Raw genomic sequence first — 13,153 nt, 5'->3', positions numbered from 1 at the left:
TTGTTATCACGTCAGTTGAGGAGTTACTTGTCTCCAACAGACCATAATTAGGAGAATGATTTACATATTAAAAAAAAAAAAATTAACGACAGAGTTAATGATAATAAAAAGATAAGTACATATTATCATTATGTTGTAACGGCAAAAAATTAAAATTTTTGTTATTGCAACGGTTAAGTATAATAATCTACCATACAATGATCAATTTACTGATAACAACACCATTAGTAGTTATTATGCAACGATAAAAAATTGCAATTTGAAGCGTCACTCTAATGATGCCGGAAAACAAAATGGTACGGTTTTCGTAAGTGAGTACCCACTGACAAGCTGACCCACTGACAACATTTTCCCTTCAGAAATGGTAAGAAATGCCAACAGAATAGTTTGTTTCTTGTGCGAAATGCGTACAAAACTTATAAAGTTACAGTATACATCCTAGGTGGCTTTGACATGATAAGTTGAGCCGAGTGCACTCACAACTTATTTCTTTGACTTGTCGTTGATGGGGGTGAGTTAGTTAGAAGAATGATAATACTATTGAACAGACAAGAAAACGACGAGAAAAAGTATAAAGTGGAACTTTTTTTTAACATGATGGTGCACCCCTCGTACTTTTTCTGTTTCTTTTCGCTATCTAATTGGGAGCTTGCCGCCGGTGGTAAATCCTCTGGGGTGAGTACCGTGAAACTTAGTAAATAAAACTAATAGCGATTGGCAACGGTCCTAATAGGCTGTTACTGGGGAGCCCCCGCCGAGTCCACCGTTACTTTTTATTTGGCGATAATAACACGACGTGGCTTGCAAGCTAACGACTCGTCTGAAACCTGAAACTGAAAAATTATTGCCCCGTAAAATTGATTTAAAAAAAAAAACGCAGTTCATCAAGTGCAGATGGCGCACTTTAATTTCCGGGGCGGCGGCGATTTTTTCCCTTCGACCCTTCAAGGCACAATGTGTGTCGCCTGATCATTTATTAAAGCTCGCTGCATTGTCTAAAAAGCTCGCCTATCGGGGTACCATTCATTCACGACATCGCAACCCTTTGATGAGGGTACGGTTCATTTGATCCTCTTCCGTTCAGTGTCCAGTCGTAAAAACGGCTCGTTGGGGTTATCGGGCCAAAATTTACTTCCTCGAGAGTCCTCCAGGACCTTCCCGAGGACCACCAAGATTCAGATAGGAGGAGCGAGGTGCGGGGTGTCCCGTATCTCTCGATCTGGCGCGTTCGCCCCCCAGAATTTCGTTGCGTTGCTGATTCCGCAGGGGTTCGCTCGCGCACCCCCGATCTTCGCATATTTCACTTCTTCGTCGTCCCAGGGGACGCGTCCGAATTAGGGCAGTCGGTGTGTTTCGCGGCCGTAAAAAGCCGCCCCCCGGCTGAAAGTGAGCCACCGCAACAGGCGGACGCGCGGCCACCGCCTCTTAATCGAGGTTTCAGAATGGATATCGCAATGAGCGGCGGAAATTTTAATTAAACGCATCAAGGTGCGCCCCCGGGGCGACCGCCCCCGGCAATTCTCCGAGTTCACCGTGCACAATAAAGGCGGACAATAAAAACGTTAATATGAGCATACGAGGGTCAATAAAACGGCCATTCACAAAGTCGCTCTCGATGTTGCGTAACACAAACGCAAGCACAAGTCGGGGGTGGCTTTATTGGGCCGTAAACGATATGCATATTAAGGCGCGGCGCGCTCGCGTCTGGCCGCCCCCGGATGTGGTGGTTTTCCCCTAACTATTAACGTCGCACCAGGAAAACGGAACGATTCAATTTCGATTATTGGTGGGCGAGGGCGATTTTCTGGGGATTTTCTTGTCGGACCGGTGCACGCACGCGATACAAAAGAACACAATGAATCCGGGAGAAAAAGAGCAGATCGAGCTTTTTGCGGTGGAGCTTTTTTCTGTTCGCCGAAGCGGCAACGGCACTTAATCAAGTTTCATACTTATTTATTGTAGCAAGCCTTAGGAACATTCGTTTTAATAATCAGATGTTTCACATTACACGGTCCCTGTTATGTGGCATAATCTGATATTCTACAGAGGGCATGAAAAAATTTTTTAAACGGAACATAAAATTTATATTTATGATGACAGGCCGCATTATTTTTAATGCGAGCTATTAATAAGTTAATAAACAAATGTCAGAATTATTTATCGCGGTATTAAGCGTTTTTTATGCGGGACAGTTAATGGAAAGTTTCGCTCGACGACCGGACCCGATCCGGGGTTGCAGACGTTTCGTCCTGAAAAATCGGTCTGACCGTCCCGAAATAATGGACGTTCAGGGGACGCAAACTAGGGGGCGATAAATTCCAACTATTTAAAACGCCTCCCTTTTTGCCAGCTCTGCCAAGATTCTTTTTCTGGAGTGTGAAGGCTAATAAAAAATCAAAATTTTAAAACTTTCGGCTTTTTCCAATTAAAATCGTTGGGTCGTGCAAAAAATAATATAGGCACCTCGGGAGTGGATGACTGTTACCCTGGGTGCTTTGTAGGACCCTCAGGCGACAAACTGCACCTCGGGTAAAAAAAAACTAATGTGTATAACTAAATATGTATCATAAAAGGTTGAGTTGGCTATGCTTTTTTCCCAAAGGAGTAAAGTTGACATAAAAGGTTGAGTCGGCTATGCTTTTTTCCCAAGGGAGAAAAAGAGCCACTTTACTCCCTACAATGAGGGAGTAAAGTTGCTCATTATATAGAGGTCGTGCAAAAAATGTATGTATAAGCCATTCAACAAACTCCCGACATAATCATTTGAAATTTGTACAGCCAATTAAAGTATTAGGTGGTTAGTACCTACTTATGAAATAAACTAAAAAAATTACATAGGTATAAAATTGCAAATTACAGCAAATGTCATATAAAATTTGGTTTGTCAATAGTTTGTCCTTCATGTTTATCATTCATCATTGTTTTGTAAATTATGTATATACATATGTACATATTTCCAAAAAAAGTGTTTTGTTTTGTGCATATATGTAAATCGTGCGGTGAAGCTCCATCCTGTCCACGGAGTTAAATTTTCCTTTTGCGAATGACAATTTAATCTTGCTTTTTAATCCTGCGGTCCAATTATCCCAAGACACCTGCCAATTGTGATAATCATAGACGACGCCCCCTTGCAACCCCGTGTGACGGCACATGCGACATACAATTTTCATCCGACGACCTAATTCGGTATTATTGCAGTCGAAGTTGGTGAAGTTGTAACGTCCGTCCCCGGCAAACAACACACCCTGGCAGATTTCAGTAATTGGCGTGACCGTCGTACCAGATATGTCTAATAGCGCTAATACCGGCTCTATAGCCGGGGGCGGATATTGTGAGTGTCCCCCGATGCCACCCCACGGACATGTAAGCTTTATTTGCTTGCTGCCATCACTAATATTATCCCTGGGGATGAAGGGTGTTTTATCTAATACACCAGTCCTAATGCCAAAGCCATAAATAATTTGGACCGATATGCGGGACGACTGACATAATTGCCCCGGGAAACGACCCCGTTGCGGTGATGTCAAATCGGGGGCGAGATTCGGCGAAAAAGGGTGCGCTTGAAATTCCGCACGCCCGACTCCCGGAACAAATTGTTTGGCCCCGGGACGTGAAAGGAAGGAACACAAAGCGGCGTACCTGGTCCCGGATTTTATTTTACTTTCCGGCTCTTAGGCGGTTCTAAGGCGGTCCCGGTCCAGGTGAAATCCAATTTCGAGTCGCCGTTCTTTATTTGTCCGAAAATATTCGCTTTTCCGTTGCGCAAGGAGAGATTTTTTTCCGGTAGACGCTGGAGAGCAAACACAATTAAGAGAAACTAAAAGCGAGCGTAATTGATATTTTAATGGATTTATCAAGTTTTGCTCGGTCGGAACGACGTTGAAAGGTCTCGAGTGCTCACAAACATACTCCTCCGTGTGTATTCTCGAGTCAATTTGTCAAATGGGCATCATTAGCATAATCGCAAACATACGACGCATTCAGAAGCTCGACAGTCAATATTTGTAAACGGCTACCAGTCTGTTCGCTGAGCCAACAGCGCGCCCAAAAAATACAGTTTTTCTCTCTTTACTCACCGAATTTATTGCCACTTTGAATAATAAACATTTTCGTTTTATTGCCGACAATCCCTATGTGAAGCCAATGACTTTAATATGTGGCCGCGGCGTTATGAAGATGTGCGTCGTTAAACCGACTCGAAAAACGGTGAGGAACACTTTTTATGGGGAGAAGAGAGGCCTACGCAACTGTCCAACAAGAAAATGGTCGCGACTGCACGCAAATGTGTGGTGTTTTCATGGGAAAACGTCGATAACTCTTGAAATTTTTATCAAAGTGATAAAAACCGCACGAGTAAATCTTTAATGGGAACCTTTGCGTCCATCCACAATCGAAGTTTGTTGTTGTTTGAAGGATGACGCAAACTTTACGATTCGTCGCTGGCGTGCTTCAATTAGGGACAAATAGGGTAAATAAACAGGCCGGCGAAATCACCACCCAATTAGGCGGTGTGACTCATGTCTCATGTGGTGGTTGGTGAACACTTTGTTGTTAAAATATTATTCTGAATCTAGACATAAAAAAAGTTTTTAAAAATAACATCTGTCGTTTTTGTATTATTTTTTGTTAATTTTTCGTCTTTTTGGAATACTTTTACGAATTTTGCAAAATGTTATAGAGAAAAGTTTCATAAATTGGCGAGTTCTTTCATTGGTTGAAATTAATACACGTATTTCAAATACACCCTGTATATTTTTCTCACAATTAATTTTTTTATACCAAATTCAGTTCATTCAAAGCAACTTCTCCCATCATTCTTTCTTTTAGTCGGGATCCTCCGCCATCTTGATCGCCATCCGATTCGTGCAAATCTCGCAACAACAGCGAGCTTAACGGTATCTCGGACGGAGTGATTAAAAAAGTTTGAATAAGCTCGAGTTTAGCGCAACTCTTCCGAGACTCTTATCGACGGCTCTGATGCGAATCGAGCTTTTGAGTGGGATTTTCCACAAACAAAACGACGGTCCGCACCATCGGAAGTGCCTCGAGCGCCACAATATTCTATAAAGCTCTAATTGGCGGAGTTTCATCTAACAGCGATGGAAATTTTTAATGAAAACGTACTTCGTCAGCCGACCACGCGCATCCATTAAGCTGATGAAGATGGGATTCGATGTTGCAGTTTGTAGTGTGTTTTTTTTTTCGGTATTTTCGCGTCGCTCCGTAATTTATGACGAGCTTTCGGAGTAAATCACTGAACATATTCGAATAAATTCCTCCGTTTTCTAGCTACCGGCTGCACTTACAAGTCGTTAGTTTATCCACGGACAAGTTTTATGGTCGTGTCGCTTTATAAATAAACATGATTAAGAACCGTTTGTGCTTATTAACATAATTTAATAGACTCTCTAATCGCTACAGTCAGCGAGCGCAAATTGCCCTCGTAAATCGCCGCCCTCGGCTCTCCTTCACCAAAAAAAACCTAACGCTAAATCGCCGCTCCGAAACATTTTAAAAAGCAATTTCGTGTTTGGCGGTTTTTCCGTTATCTCGTCTATCTGTTCCGGGGCCGGTTCGCTCTCGACTTACCGGAATTGGCTCTCGTTCGATGATACGTAAAAAATTCACTCCCTCGACTAAATTGATAACGTCCCTCGCCTTGTGACATCCCGTCCGGTCGATACCTGCGAGGGGTGTTTCCGGTCGAATATGGCCGCGATAAAATTTAATCCGGCGGTGTGTCGCCGCCAAAGGTGGATTTTTTGCGGCGGAGGAGAGACGCACGAGCAACTAGTGGCTCATGGAAGTTTTATAATAAAGTCGGGCCCAAAAGGGACCGGTTCATCAAATTAAAAAATAAGGAGCTACCTGATGCGCTGCACTCCGGGAAAGTTTGCAGACGGCGGATGATAAGGGAACTGTGTGCTTGTTAGGGGGGCAGTAAAAGTTTTCTGTCTATATGCGGGGAATGTGTGTTCTGGATTTCTTTCGGACGATACGACTCGTCGGAATAAACATAAAAGAAAAAATACGAGAAAATACCTTTTTCTTAAATGCACGAGTATACACGGTGATTCAGGAGTATGTAATAATGAGCCTAACGAAATTTGTGATGCAACCACCGATTATGTGGATTTAAAAAATCTATATTTTAATTTTATACAACATAGTCAACGTGCCCGACATTACATTTGTCAAATGTAATCAAAATCATTATGTACAATAATCAATAAAAACACAAACTAAAAAACTATGGAGGACACGTATTGTTGCATCACAAATTTTGTGTATACAGACTAATTCACATAACTTTCCGACCCTGACGAAATTTAAATGCAGCCAGTAATACGTTTTTCATTCATAACTTTATCCAAAAACATAAATATGTAATTTTAAACTTTTGTATGGTTTGGACATCCCTCAAAAAATCTCAATTATAAAAATTCTAAAATGGCAGTAAGCGACAATTTTTTTTTAAATTTAAGATACTGACTCATCATATCGTTTTCATTTAAATTTCATAGCAAGTAAAGGTATCAAGTTATAACTGAATAATGTATTACTGGCTGCATCTAAATTTTGTTATGGTCGGAAAGTTATGTGAATCAGTCTGCACAAATAATTTTTTTTCCAACATCGCTTATGAAAATGATACTTTCATCACTCAATTTAGTGAGGAAAATAGACGTTTGCATCACTAGTGAGGAAAATGGAGAAAGTAAACTCACTAGTGAGGAAAATTTATTTAACAATCTACTACATTAACAATCTATTACCTACTTATTAATATAAAAATTTAAAACACTGTTATTTGTATTAATTGAATCAGATCAGGAAGATTCAAAAAATAGGGGGGTAAAATAATTATAAAGAAATTGAGACTCATTTTCATAAGCGACGTTGGAAAAAATAGTATACACAATTCGTGATCAAAGTGCGATTTTTCAACTCGCAGTACTATCCTCACTCCCTGGCGCTCGTGAGTATATCATGTATTGCTCGTTGAAAAATCAGGCACTTTCTCATCACTTATAGTGTAATATACTATTTATTTTAACGAACGGACGATCGTTGGATTTTCTTTGAACGATCATTTCTCGCCCTTTTCGGTACAAATTCTTGAGCCAAATTATGTAGTGTTTTCTAGTTACCAAGCTCAAGGAGCGGGAAAGCAATTGTGCATGTGAGAAAGGAAGTTTCTGAAGGCGGCGTTTCATCAATACACAAAAAATCGAATTTTATGAAAAGTGGGTTCAAATAACATTTCAACACAAAAGAAGAACAGCCGTGTCGGAAACCGATACGATCAAATGATTCAGAAATGTGAAACTTTCTTCACTTACATTTTTATTCCCAAAAAATGAGCAGAAATATGTTTGGAATGAATCAGGTGAAAATTTTCATCAGTTATGATCTCTCTGTTGTGTGAATTAGTTCCGAGATTTTTTCCGAGTTCACAAAGGATCTTGTAGAAATAAGCACGAGTCGCAGACGAGACAAAGAAAGCATGAATAAAAAGCGAGGATAATGCCAAATGCAAGATTTCTATTGGATATGTACTTGTACTTCAAGTGTGGTGTTAAGTTGACTTGGAAAATAAAAACAAAAATACTTAAGTGTATTATAAAATACAAAATTAAGCAATAAACTGTTAAACAGCTTAAACTGTTTGGAACTACATATACTCAGCGACACAATTAACCGCCCACCCGCTTTAAATGACTTAGCTTTGTCAAATATGTGTGCCTTATGAACCAAAATCAAATAAAAACCCAGCTAAACTTTGATTTATTTGTTAATAAAATTTTGGTGGACGGTTAATTGTGCCGCTGAGTACCTATAGTTTCCGAAAACTGAAGTCACTTCTCACAAAAAAATTTACTTTCCTATAATTATGGGAAACAAAAAGTACCTATGGTAATAATAAAGAGAGTTCAAAAAAAATTGCGGTCAAGTGGTCTAACACTTACTTTAGTTTCCGTTAACTTATTGCGTAGCTTCATCAGACATCATACGTCATTCGTTCGGTTAACAAGCAGTGGTGTGAATTACATACATATTTATTTTGTAGAAGACAGTTCAATTTAAAACTAACCAACGAGAGTTTTTGTGGTTTTCTCGGTGATGGTTTTTACATTCAATTTGTAATGTCATTTGCAATGAAATTATGATCAAAGTGAGGTTATGTATCTCAAGGAAACGTTAAAGTGTGTCAACTAAAAATACGACTGGCGTTCGTAAGAGAGAAAGAATCAACGGCTTGCTCAACAGCAAATTAGTTTGAACGTTCGTTACATATAAAGTAATTTTAATTGATGTTGATCTTATTTTTTTTAAACAATTAAAAAATATCTCATTAAACTTATGTTTTTGTAATTTCCAGGGTACAGTTCTTGTTACTCACAAATTTTATATTTTGGAAAGTACGTTGTGAGAGTTTCGGTTCATGTTAAGTTCAAAGTAATGTCAGTGGTGCTTCAAGGAAGCCCTACAGGACCTACATTATTCGCATTATTTATAAACGATCTCATAAAATGTATGTCTTTACAGTTGAAGGATTTACTTAGAAAAGTAATTGTTAAATTGTAATCAAAAATTACGAATATATTCCTTTGCTCATCTGGACTTAATAATACGCTTTTGTACACCGCCACATGCAACATAATTTCTTTTTAATTCGGCAACACGCTTGATTTCTTAATAACAACATAGGTAACGACAACTTATCCACACTAGACAATCCAGATTGGCAATTTAGTGTTACATTAGGCTGGCATTTGTGAGCCATATGGATGACGACGCTACATCTAGAGCTTTCAACCACCACGATTCATAAAACATCAACGTCGAGATTTTAACGTTCACACTCTGTTATTAACCTGTTGCATAATTTAGACTGCATAGTAGTCTCTTCGACTTTCTCGGATTAAACGGCTCCAATGCTTTAATTACCTTTAGATTAACTCTCAATAACAATCAATAAACGTCCAATTTGGAGGGTTTCTAATCTTTACAGCTGAGACAACAAACATTCCGACAACTACGACTTTCACAAAAAAGAATTAATGATTACAATGCAACGGTAGCCAGATTTATTATGTATTCGCGCAGAACAAATTCCTAATGAAATATTCGAATAACTCATTCTTTCGTTGTTGGCTCCTCGCTCTTAGGCAAATTTGACATGAATTTCTTATTAATTGGAATTCGAGTTTGGTGTCAAGTCTGACGAACCAGGATTACGTCGAAGTAAAACGTGTTACATGTGCTGTACGACGTAGAGTCTGGGGCTCATTTTCCGTATGGTAGACTCTTTCACGCACCAGCTAATGAGGTAACGCAGTGCACGTGACGCAGCGTAACGTCGATAACGGTACGCATTTCACGTAACGTAACCCCGTACGCAACGCGCATAACGGTTTCGCCGGTCGTGATTCCGACAAGACAACCTCCCTAATTGAATCACGTAAAATCCGGCTATTGATTGCCTCCCATCCAATTAATAGCTTAACATTTCCCATTGTCCGCGTTTTTGTGTTTCAATTTGCGGCCGCCAACGCGCCCGTAAAAAACCGTCGAACGTAATCAAAGCAATAAAAGTTCGGAAACCGGCTACATAATTACATAAATTCACCATCCGGATCCGGCGACTGCACCGGGGGCGTCGGCCGCGCTACCCTTTTAATTAGTCCGCCGCCGCCACCCATATTTCCGACGATTTTTCGCCAGATCGCTGGCTGACGCGATATTTGGGAGGGGGGCGGCGGCCGGCATCCCCAGACAACTCCGAGGGACGGGTTGAGCAGTCTATCTTTGTGGGGGTTTATGCGGGGAAAATTGCAACTCGGAAACGGTTTTTTATTACTTTCATTTCGCATTCATCTTTTCATTTGGCGCTGAATTACTGTTCATTTCTCCGCTTCTGCATCTCGCAGGCGGCCCCGCGACCCGCCGCCCCCGACGCTCGTCTAATTCTGCGACATTTGTCATAATCTGGTCGGGGGCGGCGGAGTGATTTTATTAAAAGATACGACGGTTCGCGGGTCTCAGAAGAAGGTAACCTCAGGCGACAACGCTGACATTTTCAAAAAATCTGCAACATAACCCCGACATAACTCCGGGTTATATTCCAGTTGTGTTTTCGGGTGAGTGTTGTTTTTTGGTGGTTGATTGGGCGCGGCTGAGGGGTCGGTGGCGCAAATCAAACGATTTGAAAGGTGCAGGAGACAATGGTGAAATTTATTGAGGAAATTCACGGTTGTTGTCGCGACGTAAAACGTACACACATACACACGTCCGATATGTAGAGGGAGTTCGTGCACAGTACGTCATAATAAATGATTTACGTCGCAATAGCGAGACTATTGTCTGGTGGCACGACTGCTGTCCATGTTGATGGGAAGCAATCGATGTAATATCGTTACGATCCATCAATGTCCCGACCGGTCAAACAAACGGGGATCGATCCCGGCACCGAACAACAACGAACGACCGATCATCGTCCATTGTTGATGGTCTTATGATAGCGACAATATGGTACCGTTCTAATCGAAAAGTCAGATTATCATCGCCGGAGAGGAGAAAAATGATCGTCTTCATCCAATAAAAACGGGAAACTTGCACTCGAGATGTTTCGCCACTCAACGAAATTGAAAGTTTCCCCCGGCGCCGAGGTGGTTTTATGTTCATGGCTTTGTTGCACGCGCCATTATTCAAATTTAACTCGTAAATAAAAGAATATTGCGCCAGGAATGAATTGATGCCGGGTCAAAAACATCGCTCGACATTCGCCGAATGTTCGCCACGCCACTACTTCTACACCAAAAGTTGACTCCCGTTTTCGCATCTCTCCCAACTTCCAAATCTGAAAAACGTCACCCCAATTGCATTTTTGACGTTCTTCTCGTGCTCACGTTACGCTCACTTTACCAACGAACCAGTTATGGCAATTGTTTTTTTAATTGAACAACCGTTTGATTAATGCACACTGTTCCGTTCATGACCGACAAAATGAGCTATAAATGCTAATAGAGACTCCATTTTATCCAATGAACTGTAAAAATGTACTTGTCTTAATTAAAAGATCGTAGCTGGATTTGACATCTGACCGCTCACACTTGTCACTTTACAATTTTCATTGTTTACTATTTTCCAATGTTAAATAATTAAGGTGTTTTGAATAAGTTGATACCTAGTAAACATTTTTTATTCAGACCTAAACATAAACCCCTTTATTTTAGGCAACCAAATAATCACATCAATTTACTTTTGCTGCAGTATAGTTACGTTATGTATGGTACGTGATATATTTCATATCAACTACGACCTAAAAGCGAATTTGATAACTAACTTGTCCTTTTGGAAAAGAGCTTGTAGCTTGTAGCGAAATGTGATAGAAGAAGTGAAAAACTCATGATAAACATGGAGATTAAGGAAACATTTGAAAGAAGGCAAATGCGTAATCAACAAGTGGAGGTCCAAATAAGGAAGAGTCAGTAATAAATCTAAAAATAAAATCCGGGGGTAGTAATGAGGCTAAGCGTCACAATCTTAACGCCTGTCGCTACAATTTATTACAATTCAGTGATAACGCGGACGTAAATGAAAACGGAGAAGGTAAAGGTCATCAATAAATTACAAGATATAATTAACAAGATAATAACAGATGAGACCTCGAGACTGCCATTCACTGCAACCAGCACGAAAAACTTTGTGATTTATATCCTTCCATAATTAAAAATCCGAAACCTGTCGCGGTGTCGTTGCTCCTGCCACATTTTTCCGCGCCACCCCGTGCACGGATCCGTTCGCGACCTCGTCCAATACGTCTCAACCCTCTCTCGTATTTTTAACGACCCTCGTAAAATTCGATAGTTCGACTAGGATTTTAATTTTAACCGAGTTTATAGAGGGCGTCGTAAAAGTCGCGTTAACAGTTTCGTGTTTCAACGCCGGATGGAGATTCGTACCGTAATTACGACCCGATCTAGTCCGCTGGAAAAGAACTGGACCAGTAGGGAAAGCCGACGAGATCGTGTTTGACGAGGGATTGTTGCGCGCCGACCAAACAAGAGGGTCTCTAATTAACGTCTATTGCACCGGTGTCACCCCTATTTAACGAAACGGACACAAAAGGTGACCTCGAAGAAGCGCGACCTGCAGTGACTCAAACGTGCGTTTTGTGCGATCTGTTTGTGCGTACGGTGGTGCAGTCTTTTCGTCGTTTTTGACCGCACGTCGGTATTATTGCAGTACAAGGGTCGTACGTGTAAAGTGTGGAATAAAAGCGGAGTTATTTGTCGTAAAGTCGCCACATAGTTAAAATTTTTTACTCGAAGGACCGTAAAGATCAAACGATAGGGTTCTGGCGCTCCCGGCCATATGCTAATAATACCGAAAATCCTGACATAAAAGCCATCTGTTGATGCGTTTTTTTCTCCTTTGGTGAAATTCATAGGGCTCTTTGTTCGACCCGCCCATTTGTGACGACACACGTGTCACATGTGCGCTCTCGCGGTCGCCCCCGTACGCGACACAGGCGCCTAATTGTCTATTAGTCATTCATATTCCCTCATGATTAATACATCGCACTTCCATTACGTAAACAGACAAATTGATACCGGCCCGATCACTATCTGACGAAATATTTTAATTCCGGATTACGGTCCGGCTGATTAATGATTTTACACGGATTTGGAAACGGATCCGGTCGATCCGCTCTACGCAAATCCGGGGGAAAAACCGCCGCGGCCATTTGCATATCGGCGTGTGCGATCGGACCGGGAATATTTTTATTGGCTTTCGGCGAACTTTCTTCGTTAACGTCGCTTAAAAATGGAAATGTCAAGTCAGATATGCAAAAACACGAGCCGGACCGGCGAACATGCGCCGAGATCGGGGGGCGATATAACGGCGGTTTGAATTTGCGAAATTACCGCCCCCGGGGACGGTTTCGCCGGAATGCGACCGTTTTGGAAAAATTCGCGGACTTCTCCAGGTGCGATCACAAACTGTTAAACCACCTTCCCTACCCTCCCGCCGGTTAGTTCACCATCATGGAAACGAACTCGTGTGGGCTCCACGACTTGCCACCGGAATAGGATAATAGATGAGGACAAGTTTCGACCCAATTACCATACCAGCTCTGTTACCA

The 13,153-nt window shown here is 41.2% G+C and overlaps 1 protein-coding gene across 1 annotated transcript in view; it reads right to left on the bottom strand.

Annotated features, from left to right (window-relative positions):
- The window catches only part of LOC138141172 (roundabout homolog 2-like), a 93,735-nt gene that overhangs the window by 19,596 nt on the left and 60,986 nt on the right, over positions 1–13,153 (bottom strand). The gene's annotated exons all lie outside the window — the stretch shown is intronic.

The sequence above is a fragment of the Tenebrio molitor genome, chromosome 1 (genome assembly GCF_963966145.1).
Source record: "Tenebrio molitor chromosome 1, icTenMoli1.1, whole genome shotgun sequence".
Classification (NCBI taxonomy): Eukaryota; Metazoa; Arthropoda; class Insecta; order Coleoptera; family Tenebrionidae; genus Tenebrio; species Tenebrio molitor.
The sequence above is the reverse complement of the archived record's forward strand: the minus strand, read 5'-3'. Positions and strand labels throughout refer to the sequence as shown.